General features: G+C 49.3%; 1 protein-coding gene across 4 annotated transcripts in view; it reads right to left on the reverse strand.

The window, feature by feature from the left end:
- LOC142585287 (transcription factor GATA-3-like) overlaps positions 1-16,394 on the reverse strand; it is a 402,755-nt gene that overhangs the window by 187,269 nt on the left and 199,092 nt on the right. The window contains exon 1 of one of the 4 annotated variants that reach the window (XM_075695926.1): positions 8,839-9,727. The exons of the other annotated variants lie outside the window; for them this stretch is intronic. The gene's annotated coding sequence lies outside the window, so the exon portion shown is untranslated. Of the gene's footprint in view, positions 1-8,838; positions 9,728-16,394 lie in introns of those variants that run through there. 4 annotated transcript variants of the gene reach the window in all.

The following is a 16,394-nucleotide window of genomic DNA, read 5'->3' on the forward strand; positions in this document are numbered from 1 at the left end:
CCGACACCGGCACGTCAGTGTGACCTCATGCACTTCAAAGTATTGTTTTCGTATTTGGGCCACTATGGCTCAGTAAACGTTCCCAAAGCTTGTCATGTTTTATCTTGGTCTCCTATAGGAACACATGAAATGTAGTCCATGTGTATGGACAGTTAACTTGGTCCCCGCATACGACGTCAAAATCGACATCCCGGGTGGAGGTGGGGGCAGTGGGTGCTGGTGCAGGAAATTCAGCGCGCCGTACGTCGCCACCCGTCTTTCTTTTCTGCGCCTTTCTTTCTTTTTTTCTTTTTTTTTTCTTTTTTGCGTAATGATGGTGTGAGTGCGAGTGACAGCGTGCGTGGCTGAGCAGAGGATGGTGGCTCGATCTAGCGCGCGCAAGGGAGTCAGGAGAACAGGAAGCGCGCCGTCTTCGGTCGCGCGAAATGAAGAAAGGGGTCGGCGTTCTACTCCGACGGCGGCTGAGCGCAGCGACGCGTGCCCTATCTTTAAAGTGGTTTACGGTGGGTACAGAGTCTAGGCACGCGGAGGGCTGATAGCTTCGTGCGCGCTGTGTTCTCGCCGCTTATTTCGCGTTGAAGCGAGAGGCAGCACGAAGGTCAATTCACCCGCTGCTTGGCTCTTCGAAACGTCGTCCTGTTCGCACAATCAATCAATCAATCAATCAATCAATCAATCAATCAATCAATCAATCAATCAATCAATCAATCAGTCAATCAATCGTGAGTGTAGCGGCACTATAGCTCGTCTTCCTGTATTTTATTTTAATTTTTGTTGCGTCACCCGTCATCAACCTCGTAAGCTACGCGTGTTTTAACGACTTTCCCGACGTCAGCGGACTCGAAAAGATGCTCGCAAGCGCACACCCTCTATTAGTGTGCACGTGAGCTCTCTCTCCTTTTGCATTACTTGCTTCAATTTCTCATCCCCTTCTTTCCCCTGTAGGGCAGCCAACCGGACGTCCGTATTGTTAACCCCCTTGTCTTACCTTGCTTTGTGCCTCTACGATTCATTTGAATTCTTTCATTTCAACGGAGGTTACATTTCACCATACACAAACGCTTCGGTCTATATTTCTTGAAGGCACAGTGCACGCACGGCTTACTCGCGGTCTGCACATAGGCCGCATAACATCGTGCAACTGACCAGCATTGCGCACACGCGCATAAAAAAAAAAGAAGAAGCCGATGTTTAACGGGGCCTATAGACGGGTTCCCCCCAGCACCCAGAGCTCTCAATTAAAATGGCCGGTAAGCTTGCGAGCTCGCTTCACTGCACGCGAAGCGAGTTCTTTTTTTTTTTCCCCCAACCCGCTCCGTCACGGCCAGTCGTCGATCCGCCCCGCAAGAACGAGCGCGTCCGATACTGCGGCACCCGCGACGCCGGCAGCGAGCTCGTGTAGCCGCCGCGCTATACCCACACACCGCGGTACCCGTGTTCGCGAGCACGCGATGGCTGCAGGGCGCGGTTTTTCACCGCGGCGCAAGATGGAAGACGCCGCGGTAGCCCGAGCGCGAGAGCGGGCGCGCGAGCAGTCCGTGTTGTCCCCCACGTCTCTTCGAAAGGCCCCAAGCGAGCACCTCATGCGCGTTCCAATTATCTTGGCCCAGAGCGCTCGACGCAAGACACAGACCGTCTAAAACAGGCGCCGGAGAGTGAGTAGTGTATAGGAACGGTCCGAGGGCGCACTTTTTTCCTCGAGCTGGGCCCGTTTGAAACGAGTCACTGGAAGAGAGCGTCGTCGCCGCCGTCTTTGCAGTTTCCTCCGACTTCGTAGCGGTGGCATGACTGGATCTGGCGTGTTTTTTTTTTTTTTTTTCGCGCCGAGTGGATTCGTAAACAAGCCCGCTTACCGGCGGCTTGTCTTCTGGCTCACGTGATGTTAAAAAAAAGAAAGAACAGAGAAAGTGAAAAGAACCAGCACTGCGATTAACAAGACATTTAGTCAACTCGACTGTTGTCTTGGACGGTGCGCGGTCACAAGTGACGCACCCGCTGCGTTGTTGGCTCAGTGGTGGTAAGTTCTGTTGCTGAACTCCTCATAGGTCGCGGGTTCGAGTTCAGGCCACGCCATTGCGATGGCAGCGGAATGTGAAAACACTTGTGCACCGCACTATGAGCGATCGTTAAGGAACCTCAGGTGCTCTATAGTCCGTTCTCGGGGACGGCGGAAGTTCGTAATTGTGTCGGAATACCAACTTCTCTGATACTCTTCCCAATACTCTTCTGATAATGGGGCCCCTTCCGTACGACCATGCATGTTACGAACAGCGTTTGATATCCAGTGCTATTTTCCCCATGAGAAGCAGGCGTTCGAGTGCGCCAACATATTTCTATGTTTATGAGATGATCCCTTCAAAATCTTTCTGCAGTTATCCGGTACGCGATGGCGAGATTTCCAATATGTCTTTATAACTGTAGGTCTGGCAATTACGAAGTCCGTGCTGATAAAGCTGATGCCAGGCGTATGCGGCGTCATGCTTAATATAACCGGTTCGCAGCTGCGTCTGCGAAATGGTGTTCTGGTCACGTGACTTCTTTGAAAAAAAAAAACAAAACCTATATACCCAAGCATAGAAGTAAAGACGAGGTTCCTTCATCACTGAAGGTTTGGGTGTGCGGACTGGAATTCCTACGCGTGGCTCCTGCCCCTTACACGACATTGGTGATTAAAAAACAATCGCAAAAATGTGCGGTGTCGTTATACAGCAAGAAAGCCAGGCTGGACCCACACGCATAAGTAAATCTGAACAGCGCCGTGTAGCGTTATCTCTCCTGGTGCTTGTATGCCACGTAGCGTTCGGTCACCAAGACCTGGATAAAGCAACGGCTTTATTCCGATTATTTTCCTTTTCACACTTCATCAGTGCTATTATGTAAGTGACATGAACAGGCGTGAAAAACTTGTTTTTCTGTACCATGTAACATAAGATTAAAGCAAATGAGACGCCTTAACTGTTGGAAGAATAAGTGTCGTATACACTACACGTGGGAATATGTTACAAAGGTAACGCAAATCATTTTTGTAAACTAAGACGCGGCAAAGTGGTTTAAATTTTAGATATGAAGTTCTTTCTTACTGCCATTGTAAATACTGTTATTTTGCAAGTATTAGGGTAGTACAATAAAAAAAAGGTAAACTAACTCAGTTAAAAGCAGATTACAATCAGCCTCTCTATATGGCTTTCATAGATTACGAAAAGACATTTAATTCAGTAGAGAAACCAGCAGTCATAGAGGCATTACGCATTGAAGGAGTACAAACTGCTTACGTAAATACCTTGGAATGTTTCTACAGTGATTCCACAGCTACCTCAATTCTGCACAAGTAGGAAGGTACCTATACAGAAAGGGGTCAGGCAGGGAGAGACAATCTCTCCAATGCCATCCACAGCGTGTTTGGAAGAAGTATTCAAGCTATTAAAATTGGAAGGCTTAGGAGTAAGGATGTACAGCGAATATGTCAACAACCTTCGGTTTGCCGATGACATTGTTCTATTATGACGTTGTACCAACAACAAACGCGTCCAAGAATTTGCAACTAGGTTCCCACAGATTCCAACATGTTCCGTCAGGTGGGGCAGCCATCTTTTGGACACGTCCCAGCGTCGTAACAGGCGCCATGTTGTCCCATGCGCTTCTCTCTTGCTTAAATTGGCCCTAACGCTAAGCCAATTTAGACTGACAAACTATTCATACAAAGCTTACTATTTTAAATGTGGTAAAACGCCGGTTATAAAGTAAAATTCCGTAAGCAAGCCTTCCCACACAACTAAATAGCCCTAAACAACACCGCAGACGAGCTACAACAAAAGAGTGAGGACCTTAACAGAGAGAGTGTAAAAATGGGGTTGAAGATTAACACGCAGAAGACAAAGATGATGATGAATAGCCGGGCAAGGAAACAAGAGTTCAGGATCGCCAGTCAGCCTCTATAGTCTGTGATGGAGTACGTTTACCTAGGTCAACTAATCACAGGGAACCATGACCCTGAGAAAGAAATTCATGGAAGAATAAAAATGGGTTGTATCGCATACGGCAGACATTGTCAGCTCCTGGCTGGAAGCTTGCCATTATCATTGAAAAGGAAGGTATACAATCAGTGCATTTTACCGGTGCTGACGTATGGGGCAGAGACTTGGAGACTGACAAAGAAGCTTGAGACTAAGTGAAGGACCGTGCAAGGAGCGATGGAACGAAGAATGCTAGGCATAACCTTGAGAGACAGAAAGAGAGCGGTTTGAATCAGAGAGCAAACGGGTATAGCCGATGTTCTAATTGACATTAAGAGAAAAAATCGAGCTGGACAGGTCATGTTGTACCATTGTACCAACCGTTGTACCATTTGGGTTACAGAATGTGTACCAAGAGAAGGGAAACGCAGTATAGGACGGCAGAAGACTAGGTGGAGCTATGAAATTAGGAAATTCGCGGTCGCTAGTTGGAATCGGTTGGCGCAGGACAGGGGTAACTGGAGATCGCAGGGAGAGGCCTTCATCCTGCAGTGGACATAAAATAGGCAGATGATGACGATGATGTTAAAAGCGCTTTTGTCTCGCCACGTCGTTTATAGCCCAAGCTCCCGCTACATTTCAGCGCTAGAAAATTATTGAACAAAGGATGTGCCCTTTGAGTGGCGGTAGCAGGGCTGCGCAACACACCGGCAAGCACTTATGCAGCCCCGACCAACCTGCAAAGCTACCTTAATGTCTTCGTCACGCAAAACCGTTTCACGTAGAGTACTGCCCTGTCCTGAAGGGGCAACGTAAGGGTTACGTATGTAGCAGATGCGCAACAGCGGCGAAGCGTCGACAACACACGCAGTATGCGACGTTGCAAGGCTACTTTGCACTGAAACCAGAACTGTCACTCTTCTGGGCTCCAGCACGGCACCATCTACGTTACGTGGGTCTCTCATTTCTGTTCTCTATTCTCCTGCACGCCGTTCTGTTGGACACCAAAGTTAGGGCACTGAGCGCGTGAGAACAGCTGAGTCCAACTATAGAATGGGAACAGATTAAGGGTGTTGATAAGTTTGCCTAGAGTGGTAGTAATAACGTTCATGCTTTTTACCTTCTAGAACAGCTGGGCGCAAGTGTTGAGCCCCAGCAGTAAAGGATGGATGGATGGATGATTATCAGCAACACTTTTAAAACGGCGTATGACAACAGGTGGCGGCAGCAAGCTCGTTATTTTTACCTTTCTTTAGCGCTTGTTGTCAGCCCTTGGGACCCACGGTTCGGACTAACGAACCATTGAATTTGATAAGAAATTAATTTCCCTATAAGAACTTGCGTATTTTCATTCCGCGTGTTCCACGCCCATAAGCCACCAGTACTCCAGCCGTCTTTTACTATTCCCCACCGCACATTCTACTTCTCCGTTCCCGAGTGCCATCTGCTGAAATTGTTACCACCTTATGGACCATGCACGAACGCGAGCTGAAAGAAGTATTCCTGACGTTCTTGCGCGAGAGGCCTCAATCCGGCAGTGCAATTTGCATCGGGCTCGAGCCTATTAATGTGTGTGATGTTGTTGTGTGTATGTGCACGTGTGTGGTTTCCTTTATTTACTTCGAAATCTCTCCACGCATCATGCACATTTGTGGCAGAATGTCACACCTTGTGCATTGCTAAGCTGTATATTTATTCGTCACCTCACAGGCTCCAAGCATCGGACCATTCTGTGAGGGGGGGGGGGGGGGGGCGGGATTGCAAAGAGAGCTTCCCGTTGTGATCAAACGTTTTCATTATCATATGTACAATGATCGAACAGTGGTCGAACGAGGAATGTCGTTGGAACCAACGTTTCGACAGGATTGTCTTTTTCGGGGCAGCGACATCAAGACTCTTGTTGTTGTTGAGACTTTGGCTCCGTCGACGTTCCTTGTTCGACCACTGTTTGATCAGTTCAAGCCTCCCATCTTCTTGTGACTGCCTGTCGTCTTTGGATCGCCTATGTATGTATAAGTATCGTATAATAGTATCGTATAATATTGTAGCATCGTATAATAGCTGCCCGGACAGCGCTTGCTTGCATGCAAGTGCCAAGAGGGACTACAGTTATATACGCATCCAAGCACGAGAAACGTTTATGGGAAGATGAAGATCTCAAGCGATCAATTCCGTGGTCGAGGATCAGCAACGGCTGACTGCGAGGGCCCAGGACGCGGCCCGATCTCAATTGCATTCTGTGATGAGGACGCCTCTCCAAAGCTTCGCTTATGTAATAAACACGTTTATTCTCGCCCTCTCCGTGGTCGAGAAAACGGATGTATACCCGGCTGGTGCCAACGTTTTCGACAATAGGTTGGGTTCAGAGCCCGAGGCATCCTTCGTTCGACCGACGTTGGTTCACTTGCGCGTGGAACGTGAAAGCTGTTCCACAAGACCTGACAATTAAAACTACACACTTGCCACTTAGCATGACAAATTCGAACTCACTCTCCCTGGAAGTTATCGCTTGCGTTAGTCGTCATGCTGTGTTCTATTTTATGATGTATACGCGACTGTATACGATTATTTCCCGCGGAGTGTTATGGAACTTCAAGGACGTAAAATAACTTCATATTTTATCGTAATTGACGCGGGCATCCCGAAACCAGCGAGGTGAGCTCCACACGTCTGTGTCGCACCGACTGCAGCCTGTATATTCATCGTAGGGCAAAAAAAAAAAAAGGAAATTTCTTTCTGCTTTCATCATCATCATGATGGGGACCACTGACGAACAATACTACATGATCGGTACAGTCACAAATGTTGCATCATTCAAGACAGCGGTAACTGACTAGTTAATATTATTATTATTATTATTTATAAAGATGACCCGCTTGTCTACTGAGGATTTTCAGACCTCCATGGTATTGAAATAAATTTGCCGACGGCTCATAGACGGAAGCTGCCGTTGCAATGTAGCGCATTGTTGTCTCCACTAATTTACTGTCACTCGATTTTGCTTGGCGTAACGGCACTTTCTACTCGGTGAGCGAGAGCAACATTTGAAGCAGTTACCACGCAATTTTTCAGCAATTTTCGCATCCGCTATAGGCATCTCGAGATCCTACCTGAAGCCTGCGAGTTCACAAAGGCGATAATAACAGCTTATATATAGAACTACGCGCAAACGAGTCACCTTAATCAGAAGGAAAGTGAGCGTAACAGAAAGCCACCGGTAATAAGACAATACTGCTTACTGTGTCTCGCTTGAAGGGAAATTAAGGAGGCGTTTATCTTCGAGGTTGGGCAATGTAAATTGCCGCATTCGGAAGCGCATTTTTACCTCAAAGATCGCTCACCATTTCGCCTCCGATATGCTATATTACTACTCCCTTGCAGGCCAGCATGCAACAATAAATGGATAGATAACGAATAGACACGGACGAAACGCTGCACCTTTCATTAAGGCGAGTCTCTGCAATCAATGTGATAATCTAACGAAACCTCCCGGCGGTATATAGTTGTTGCCGCGCTCTCAAAGGCCGATAAATCTAGCTTTACATGCACTTTCAGAGTGTCCTGCTAATCGCAAATCAGCGCTAAAATTTGAAGAAAAAAAAAACTCTCACACTGTCATTAAAGGGGTGCTCGGCGACAATCCGTATCGCATGACAAATCGCCGCTGTGAAACGGCCACCTCCGATTATCGAGGCGCGTCATCGCACGAGATAACGTTATTCGCATTACTGGATGCACATTGACATATATACATTCATGTCTTACTTAAAATGATTATCTCTCACAGAAGAGAGAGAGAGAGCGCGCGATACCGTGGAAATTGAAGCGGCGGAGTGTTACGCTTTCTTGCCTCCTCCTATCACTGTAAAATAATTTACACCCTTAAAAGTGAAAAGGGTGTAAATGTGTCTATAACTGACGCCCTAAGGGTGTGAGTTATAGATACATTTACACCCTTTTCACTTTCTAGGGTGTAAATTATTTTACAGTGTACTCTGCACTGAGCGTCCGGAGAACGAGTCACTGCTAATAGGAATACGTACGGATGATCTTGTTGCTGGTCATCAGATGGTAATAATTACGCGAAGTTGTTAACTCCTGTTAGGGTTACAGAAGACGACAATCAAGGCGTTTTCAACGCCGATTTTGTAGAACGTCAAAGTTAGTGCAGACGAGTCCCTACTATATGTAAAAGTCCCAAGGAAGACAAGACAATCGTTCCGTTTCTACCGTGCGTAAGATAACCAACTTAATAGATGACTTTGTGAAGAACTGCGTTAGACGTATTGAGGCGACCACTTGGAATAATATCCTGCAGAATCCAATTTGGCATGGGCGTTCGATGTCCAAGTACCTACCCCATGGGACGGCGCAGGAACGAGAACACTCTAGTTGTTAAAGCTACGAGGCACCTCACGCCCAAGGCATCGTATATCAAAGACACGGCGTGTTATATCGGCAGCGTGTTACCGGAGGCCAATCGATCAAGGCATAATCAATTCCCGCACGGGTGAGGCACGTTCCAACGCTGCTGAAACCAGTATTCTGCTATTCTAGTCTCCAGCCGTTAACGGCCGTTCTGGTTTTAACTCGGCTGCCGCGTTTGTATATCCGTAATCGCCGAGCGTTCCCGTTAAGCCTGCGCGTCCGGCGGCCTGCGTACGAAAATAACTGTCCAGTTCAGATCACGCATTTGCCGGGACCGACGTCTACTCACCGCATAACTGTCAAGTACATCTGCGGTTATGCGAACACGTGGTGGACAGAAAAAGTTTGAGACGCGACCGTAGAAAGTAGGCTTGTAGAAGTTATTCTTCAATGCGGCGCGTTAAGTGCGCGCCGGTGCGAGAAACGACTGTGAGAAGTTGACGTGAAGCGAACTCACCGCGGCTGTCTTCGAAGAACAGTTGTTCTCAAACGCGTTCTCCAGTGGGAACCTGCTGGCTACGACGGCGTCGGCCTATTCCAGTCAGTGGAGAGTTGGATTCCGAGCCCCTTGTCACCGAAACGGCAATCCGAAATCCGTGTACGCCTGATAGCACTGTCTCACAGGTCTGACACCGCAGTTGCTTCTCGGCTGCACCACCAAGATGCGCGGTCGCAAAAAAAGAAAGGAAAGGTAAACGGCGCTGGTAGCACCGGTGTCTAACGTCCCGAGTTTCCGGGGGTATCAAAACTGTGGTCTCCGGTACGGCACCAACTCCGAGAACCAGGAATAGTAGAAAAAAAGAAAAAGAAAGAGGAATTCTCAGCCAAAGTGCACAGAACGTCGAAGCGATCCAAACACCGTTGTCCGCACCACGCTTATAGATGAGGCGTCGTCGGCGGTGTCCTGCGCACAGCAACCACAACAACACCCGCGCAGCCTCGGAAAGTGACAGTGCTCTTCGTTGTAGATGTCCCCCGGTGGCACTGGGCTGGTCATCCGGCGGCAACGACGAGGATGACGGCGAGAAGTCCGCGGCGCGAAGAAAAGAAAAACACTCCGCAGAGAGTGAGGTGGTCGCTCACCGTGCGCGTAATCCACGTGCTCGGCGCGATGTGGTGCGCGCCCGAGTGTTTCCCGCCGGCACTTAGAAGAGGAGGAGGGAGACCCGCGGTGGTGAAGAGAGAGGAGGAGAAGGGGCAGTGCGAAGGGGTGTGTGTAGGCAGGCGAGAGGTGTAGCGGCGGCTCTGTCGTGGTGGCGGTCGCTCTCCCGCCGCGCATGCACCAGGCGACGGCCTTGCCGAGGACGAACGCTTCGACCGTCGAGGTCCCAACCGGTCTGCACGGCGGACGCCGGTCGAGTGCTCCTCCCGCAGGCGTCGCGCGCCGCCATCTTGGGTTGGGTCACGTGGCGCTCCCGCAGCCTTCTGGTCGCCGACGACGCCGCCAAGAGAGAAAGGAGCAGGTCCTCCTGGCTTGGCTGCGGTCCTCGCCGGCAGCTAGCTGGCCAGCCACGACCACCAGGACTGAAGGAGGGAGGGAGCGACGCTCGTCATCGTCACAGGCGTCTCCGTTTGTCCCTCGGACGAACGGGAAGAACCGAGATGCAGCGGACCTCTCGAGCGCTGTGAGGGGAAGCCGATGCGTGCCCGCAGGCGACGGAGCTTCGGGCGGCGGTTGTGCGGGTCGCCTTGGAAATTGGCGCGGCGTATGGTGCTGTGATGGTGGTGGGTGCCAACGGGACCCCTGCCCCATTCCCTCCTTAAGCTTGCGAGGCTTGGTGCGCTGCCCCACCGCAACCCGGAAGGACACGGCGGCGAGGATCCGGGGAAAATGTGTCGCGAAGGCCTTTTGTAACGAGTCTTCCCGGTCACTTTGTTTGCTTGCCAACTGGGCGCCCGCGGGACTGACGCTTTTGTAATCTTTCTGTGTCTCCTTAGTACACTCTGCCGTCCCGCTGAACCCGCAGTGCACCCCTCCTCAGCACCGGCGCTTTGCCGCGGATAAGTTGCTCGCTGTCGTTTTTGTATACTGGCTTTCCGCCCCCCCCCCCTTTTTTTTCTTTCTTGAGAGCTCCTAATTGCCGGAGGTGGACAAGAAGGGAGAGCCCGAAAGCGGGGTGACATGTATGCTCGCCGAGCGGTACACGGAAAGAGAAGGGACGCTACAACCCTCTTCGAACGAGGGACGCCTTCCAGGGACGACTTCCCGAGAACGTGCCTTTCTTTGGCTGCGCTTGCTACTACGGTCGTGTTCGGTTTGCCTTAGGCATCAATGGAACCGCGCTTTGTGGCGCGCTCGTTGTAAACGTAGGCTACCCGTCTTCGAACAATGATCGCGGCGTACAGGAGGAAATGATCAGCCTTCGCTGTTGCCGTCGTGTCCACCTACGGCGCCTGCCTTTTTTTTAGTTTCTGTCCCAAGCCGTGGAAACGTGCAAGGGAATTTGCTTTGCGTAGCACCCTTCCCTTGCCTTGTTTCTTTCATTCTCTTTCTTTCTTTCTTTCTTTCTTTCTTTCTTTCTTTCTTTCTTTCTTTCTTTCTTTCTTTCACGAGGATCCTCAGAGATCCTGGCCCCCACGATTGTTACTGCATGCGTGGATCGCCGTATCTTCAATTTACAAATGAAGACGGATTCGGGTTGTGTGGTTTATTCGGAGGCGAAAGTGCAACCACCTCCTCCCGACAAAACGCAGGCTTGTGGTCCGCGGGCGGCGTCGGCTCTGCGGCCAAGCGATCCTCAGGAGACGCGTCTTCAAATGCACCTGCGGCGTCGGCGTGTCCGTTTGATGTCCACGTCACGCATTGTGCCGACTGCGATTGCAACGTCGTCTTCCGGCAGCGCTACGAGGACGCGTGGTCGAGGCCCCGGAAAAAAGCGATCCTTGCGGTTTGCAAGGAGCCTGTATAACGTTTTTACAGCGAAGCTGTACGTTTACGGCTTCCGTGCATTTTTTCGTGTAAGTCAACAAAACTGTTAGCAAAAACTATCATCATCAGCAATAGCTCGAGCCACGGCTCGCGCGCTCGTCGTCGTCGTCGTCTTCTTCCATGGCTGGCTCCGTTGCCGCTCATCATGCCAGCGTTCCCATGCTGCCCCTGCCTCTGCGAAGGCGCTGACGGCACTGACCCATTGCCAGTCGGTGCGGCGATTTCGGTCTCAAATTCTATGCTTCAGTATATCGCGAAATGAAAACACGAATGTATGTAGCCAATGTATAGCGCGAATGACCGCGGATGTACAAAAATAAAGACACATTTATATATATATATATATATATATATATATATATATATATATATATATATATATATATATATATATATATATATATATTTCTGCCTGTATATAGTGCATGTATGTGTTGCTTGAAAATCTATAATGACTGCCATGTTCTGCTTGCGTGCTTTTTTCCGACACCTCTTACCCCGTTTCTCAAGGAGAAGTAAATGTTCCTTTCATTCATCGATTGATTTATCGACAACATATATGCTGCTTTAGGACGACGCAACTCGTGACCACAGCGATGGACCCGAGTCGCGACTTCTCATCACACTCAGTCGCTTACACGAAGGTTCCGCGGTTACGACCGACGATAGCGCAGCTTCTAAACGCACCCTAGCATGTCGAACTCGCAGCGAGCACGACAACAATCCATAAATTTGATGGCCAGGGGCAAACGTGGCCGTAACCTAACTGGCTCGTTTCCGCACGACTTTCCAGAAACGACGGGTATTCGTCGAACACGACAAACGCGGGTCATAAAAAAAGCGAGAGCGCGTGAAAACCATTTCAACTTTAATTATTTGTTTTTCTTGTTCTACTTGCGGTAGTTTCGGGATCGCGTGTAATCCGCGCGCTAGCCTCGCATATACGAAGAAACACGAGTAAGGAGGTCAACCTTAGGCTAATTACAGCGTCACGCATTCATTACTGCGGCGGCAAACCACTCCCTTCCGTTTTCTTTCTTTCTTTCTTTCTTTCTTTCTTTCTTTCTTTCTTTCTTTCTTTCTGTTTATGATGCCCTCTGTATTGCCTCTACACGCGCTTCAGCCCCGAAAGGCTATAACGTCTTCCTCGTTTGGCAACAAATTGAGCATCGAACTCATTATCGCACTTCGTGCTGTGTGTAGCGCGAGCGCACCCAGGCTGTGTGTTTTTTTTACCGTTCGCGCCGGACGCAACGCGGTCTTGAACTCTCGGGAAGCTCCGGGCTCCTCCACGCGGCGCTCTCTCTCTCTCTCTCTCTCTCTCTGGAGCACAATTAAAAGATCCGCAATAAATCTTCCGCGCGGCGTGTTAAGGGCGCGCGCGCACTCCTTAAGTGGACCCCGTCCCACGGATGTGGCGGGCTGCATGCTTCGGGCCGTCGGAAGCCGGAAGGCGCTACTGTGCTCTGCATCTTGACGGGGAGGAGAACCGCGAGGCGTTGTACACGTGAGACCCCGTTCAATGGAAGTGGCCCTCGTCAGGAGAAGGTGCACGCTCCTGACCAGATGCGACTGTTCATCATCGCCTGCTTAGTTTCTTGCGCGGCGCCGCGCGGTCAAGCGATAGATGGCACGCACGCGCGAAGCACGCCCGGGCGTTGTTGTGCGTCGACCTGGCCAACCCTGTAAACCCGGGCACCGCCCGCCATGCCACCTCGCCTCTGGTCGGTCTCTTCCGGTGTCTTGTTCTTCCTCTTCTGTTGTCGGCGAACAGAAGATTTAGACAAGCTGCGTGTTTCAAGTGTATGGGATATACGTACGTGTATAATTCATATTTGCAGATGAGCTTGCGAGTCCCCAAAAAGGCCTATACACCTTGCTACTTTTCTACGTTTGAGATAAAACAAAATAATAAATCTGCATGTTTGTAAACAAACAGGTGCACTTAAAATCAAAAGAAGCAGAAGGCTACGTTGAAGGTTGTCTTCTTCTTCGTCTTGTTCCTTCATCACTTCGAACAACAACAGCCTTTCCTCATGCAACACTTGAAAACTTTGCTATAGTTCCATTGTTCTTGCATCCTAAAAAAAAAAAAAAAAGAAGTCATGCCAGTAGTGTTTGTAACTCCTCTGACCAAGTGATGCTCAAACTTTCTTTTCTCGAATTTCGCGCTTAAGTTGTGGGCCCCCGCTACGTCAATGTGTCGTCACGGATGTGAAAAATATCGTCTTGTACTTATAGACCACTTTATGACCCGAAAAACTTCTCAAAACGGATTAGGTCGACTCCTTGGCGAGCCGTTGTGGCAATTTCCCAGCGGAGTCGCCATCCAGTTCTCTTCTTTCCGTTCTCTCTGGCTCGTCCAAACCTGTGCTCTCAAGTAAGACCGAGGTTCTTGGCATATCTAATAGAGTATAGTTAATACAAATTAACTAGAAAGTCCTCTTTATAGTGTGTTGTCGAACCTGTGCGCGGTTACCTCTAAGACGGCTCCTCTAATTAGATAACGCAACCAAAGAAGCAACATTGGCTTCACTAGAAAGGTTAAAGCGTTCACACCCCCTGCGTACAAGAAATATAATGCAAAAGAACACGCTACCGTACCAACTAGCCCAACTGTCCATCGTTTTGCATTATATTCCTCTAATTAGCCCGAGCGGTTTCTTTTTCGCGATCATTAGAGTCGTCTATAAATCACTGCTACCCTATTATTTAATATGGCTCTAAGTTTCTCGCTGTCCATCATAATCCTGCTGGTCACAGCATTACGGACAGACAGGATGCAAGTTGCGCTCACACGGGGGGCCGGCGTCTATAGCCGAGATTTAGTTTCAATCCAGAGCCCGTCTAGTTAACGAATCGAAGCTGCTTTCGTATGTGCCTACTCTAAACGGAGTCCGGCGTTTTAAACGTGCGAAGTTCAGCGCCATAACGATGTATAGTCAGTTCCTCTACGACACCAAGCTGCGTCACCCGCCACTATACGCTTATTAATAATTAAGCCGCCCAACCCCGTATACCCTTCGGCGCGAGTCTCGCTTTGACTGGTTTTCGCCGAACCTCATTTGCGTCTGTTGGTTCTCATTAGATCGGGCAGATAAAGGCCGCTGAAACGCACTTCTTGCTTTCAAACGGTCAGATGCATCTGTGCAAATAATTAAGCTGATTAGTACTTTCACATAGCGAATCGAATAGCCTCCTATTCTGTGCTTTCTTGCGCCTGTCCGTGTCTTTTATTCTGTTGTCCGTGTCCTATTTTATGTTTTTTGCGCCCCCTAAAACCATTTCTAAAGTCTCCTATTCGATTCGGTCATCGAATCGAATAGTCTCTATTCGTAAATGCGAATATTTTTCGAATACTTTTCGAACTTTTGAAAAGGTCAACTTCACCCAATTAAACATAAGATTGGAGCAGATTAAAGTACAGTACATTTTCACCTCCCCAGGCACGTAGACATAGAACACGAGAACTTGCATAATGGAGCAGGCTACGTCGCTTAGGTAACCATACTTCACATACTATACAGAGATCATTTGCGTTGTCTGAAGAGTTCAGCGCATGCAAAGAAACTACTTGTTTGATCCTGATGCTTCATTTGTGCTTTTAATAAACAACACTTCATAACGTATACTATGTAATTAAGGAAACTTGCTAACTTTAAGAATACTGAGATGCGAACCTCGCTTTATGTTAATTGTGATAACGGCTATTCATTATTCGAAAACTATTCGATATTCGTTTCGACTCGATTCATTTCTGGCACGGTTCGATTCGGTCTCAAATATCACTATTTGCACACCTCTGTGGATTAAAGATATTCAAAGATCAAATATATATATATATATGGGAGGCAAATGGTAGGCAAAGTACTGTTGTTTCGGGTCGGAATAGTCCAGATGAAGGACGAGGTCGCAGGGATGGGTCCAGTCGATCAGCTGGACACTATAATTTAGCACCGCAAGAAATGACGATTCAATCGTATATACCGAGGTAGTTCGCGGCTCGCACGTTAAGTGACACCCCTGGGTGCCGACATTGCCTATTCCAAAACCACCATCCGCTCTACAACAAGGGCACTCGATTGGTCCCGTGGCGTTGCGTTTCATGCGTATATATATACGCATGAAAGTCACCAAACCGTCAAAGCAATATCAGACGGCGACCCGCGCTGTGAAGTATACCCACGTTGTTTCCACGTGGCTTCCCACAGTTTACCGCTGCAACAACGACACCGAGGAAAAAAAAAAAAAAAAAAACATGCCACTTCAACGGTCCCGCAGCGTTGTGCCCGGACCAACGAAACCCAGCCCTAGATCTTTGGAATCGTATATCAATCAGTCGGTGGTACGTGCAGTACTCTACGATGTAGAGCCGCAGTGCTTCCACGTGACCTCCCACAGTGCAGCGCTACAGAAACGTAACTAATTAAAAGCGATGCACTTCGCTGATCCCACGGCATCGCTTTGGGGCGAACGAAATTCACGAAATCATCGAAAGCAAATCGGTCGGCGCAGCGGCGAGCTAAAGCCGCGGAGTTTCCATGCGGCTTCCCGCAGTTTTGATCCGCATTCGGCGCATATTAAGAAGTGACCCAGCACTGTGAACTCTCTCTCTCTCTCTCACGGACCATTCGCACCTTCCCTCCTCCTCCTCCTCCTCCTACGAGTCGGCAACGGATCCACCGTCGCTGCTGCAAGCCCGTGGGATATCGCCCTGCGGGCGAGCTGTGGTCGCCATGATGTTCTCACGGTCCCCGGCGCTCCCAAGACAGCGAGCGGCGGCCGGCAGGAAGCGGCTTAGCAGCTCGGCACTGTCCTCGCGTCGGTGCTAAATGAACGGATGGCCAAGCCTGCATAGCCTCTTTCATTCGCCCTGGTGCAGTCCTCGCGCCGGCGAACGCTCTTTTTGCCGCGTTATTCTCCCATCTCGCTTCCGAGACTCCGCTTGACTACAAGATCGAGACGCCGATGCGCATCCGGTCGTTGTGTTCGTTGTTTGTCTTTTGAACGATGCGGACGTGTTTTTTTTTTTGTTGTTGTTGTTGTTGCACGGCTTTTGGCGGGCCGCGTGAAAACGAAGCACG

The sequence above is a fragment of the Dermacentor variabilis genome, chromosome 6 (assembly GCF_050947875.1).
Source record: "Dermacentor variabilis isolate Ectoservices chromosome 6, ASM5094787v1, whole genome shotgun sequence".
Taxonomy (NCBI): Eukaryota; Metazoa; Arthropoda; class Arachnida; order Ixodida; family Ixodidae; genus Dermacentor; species Dermacentor variabilis.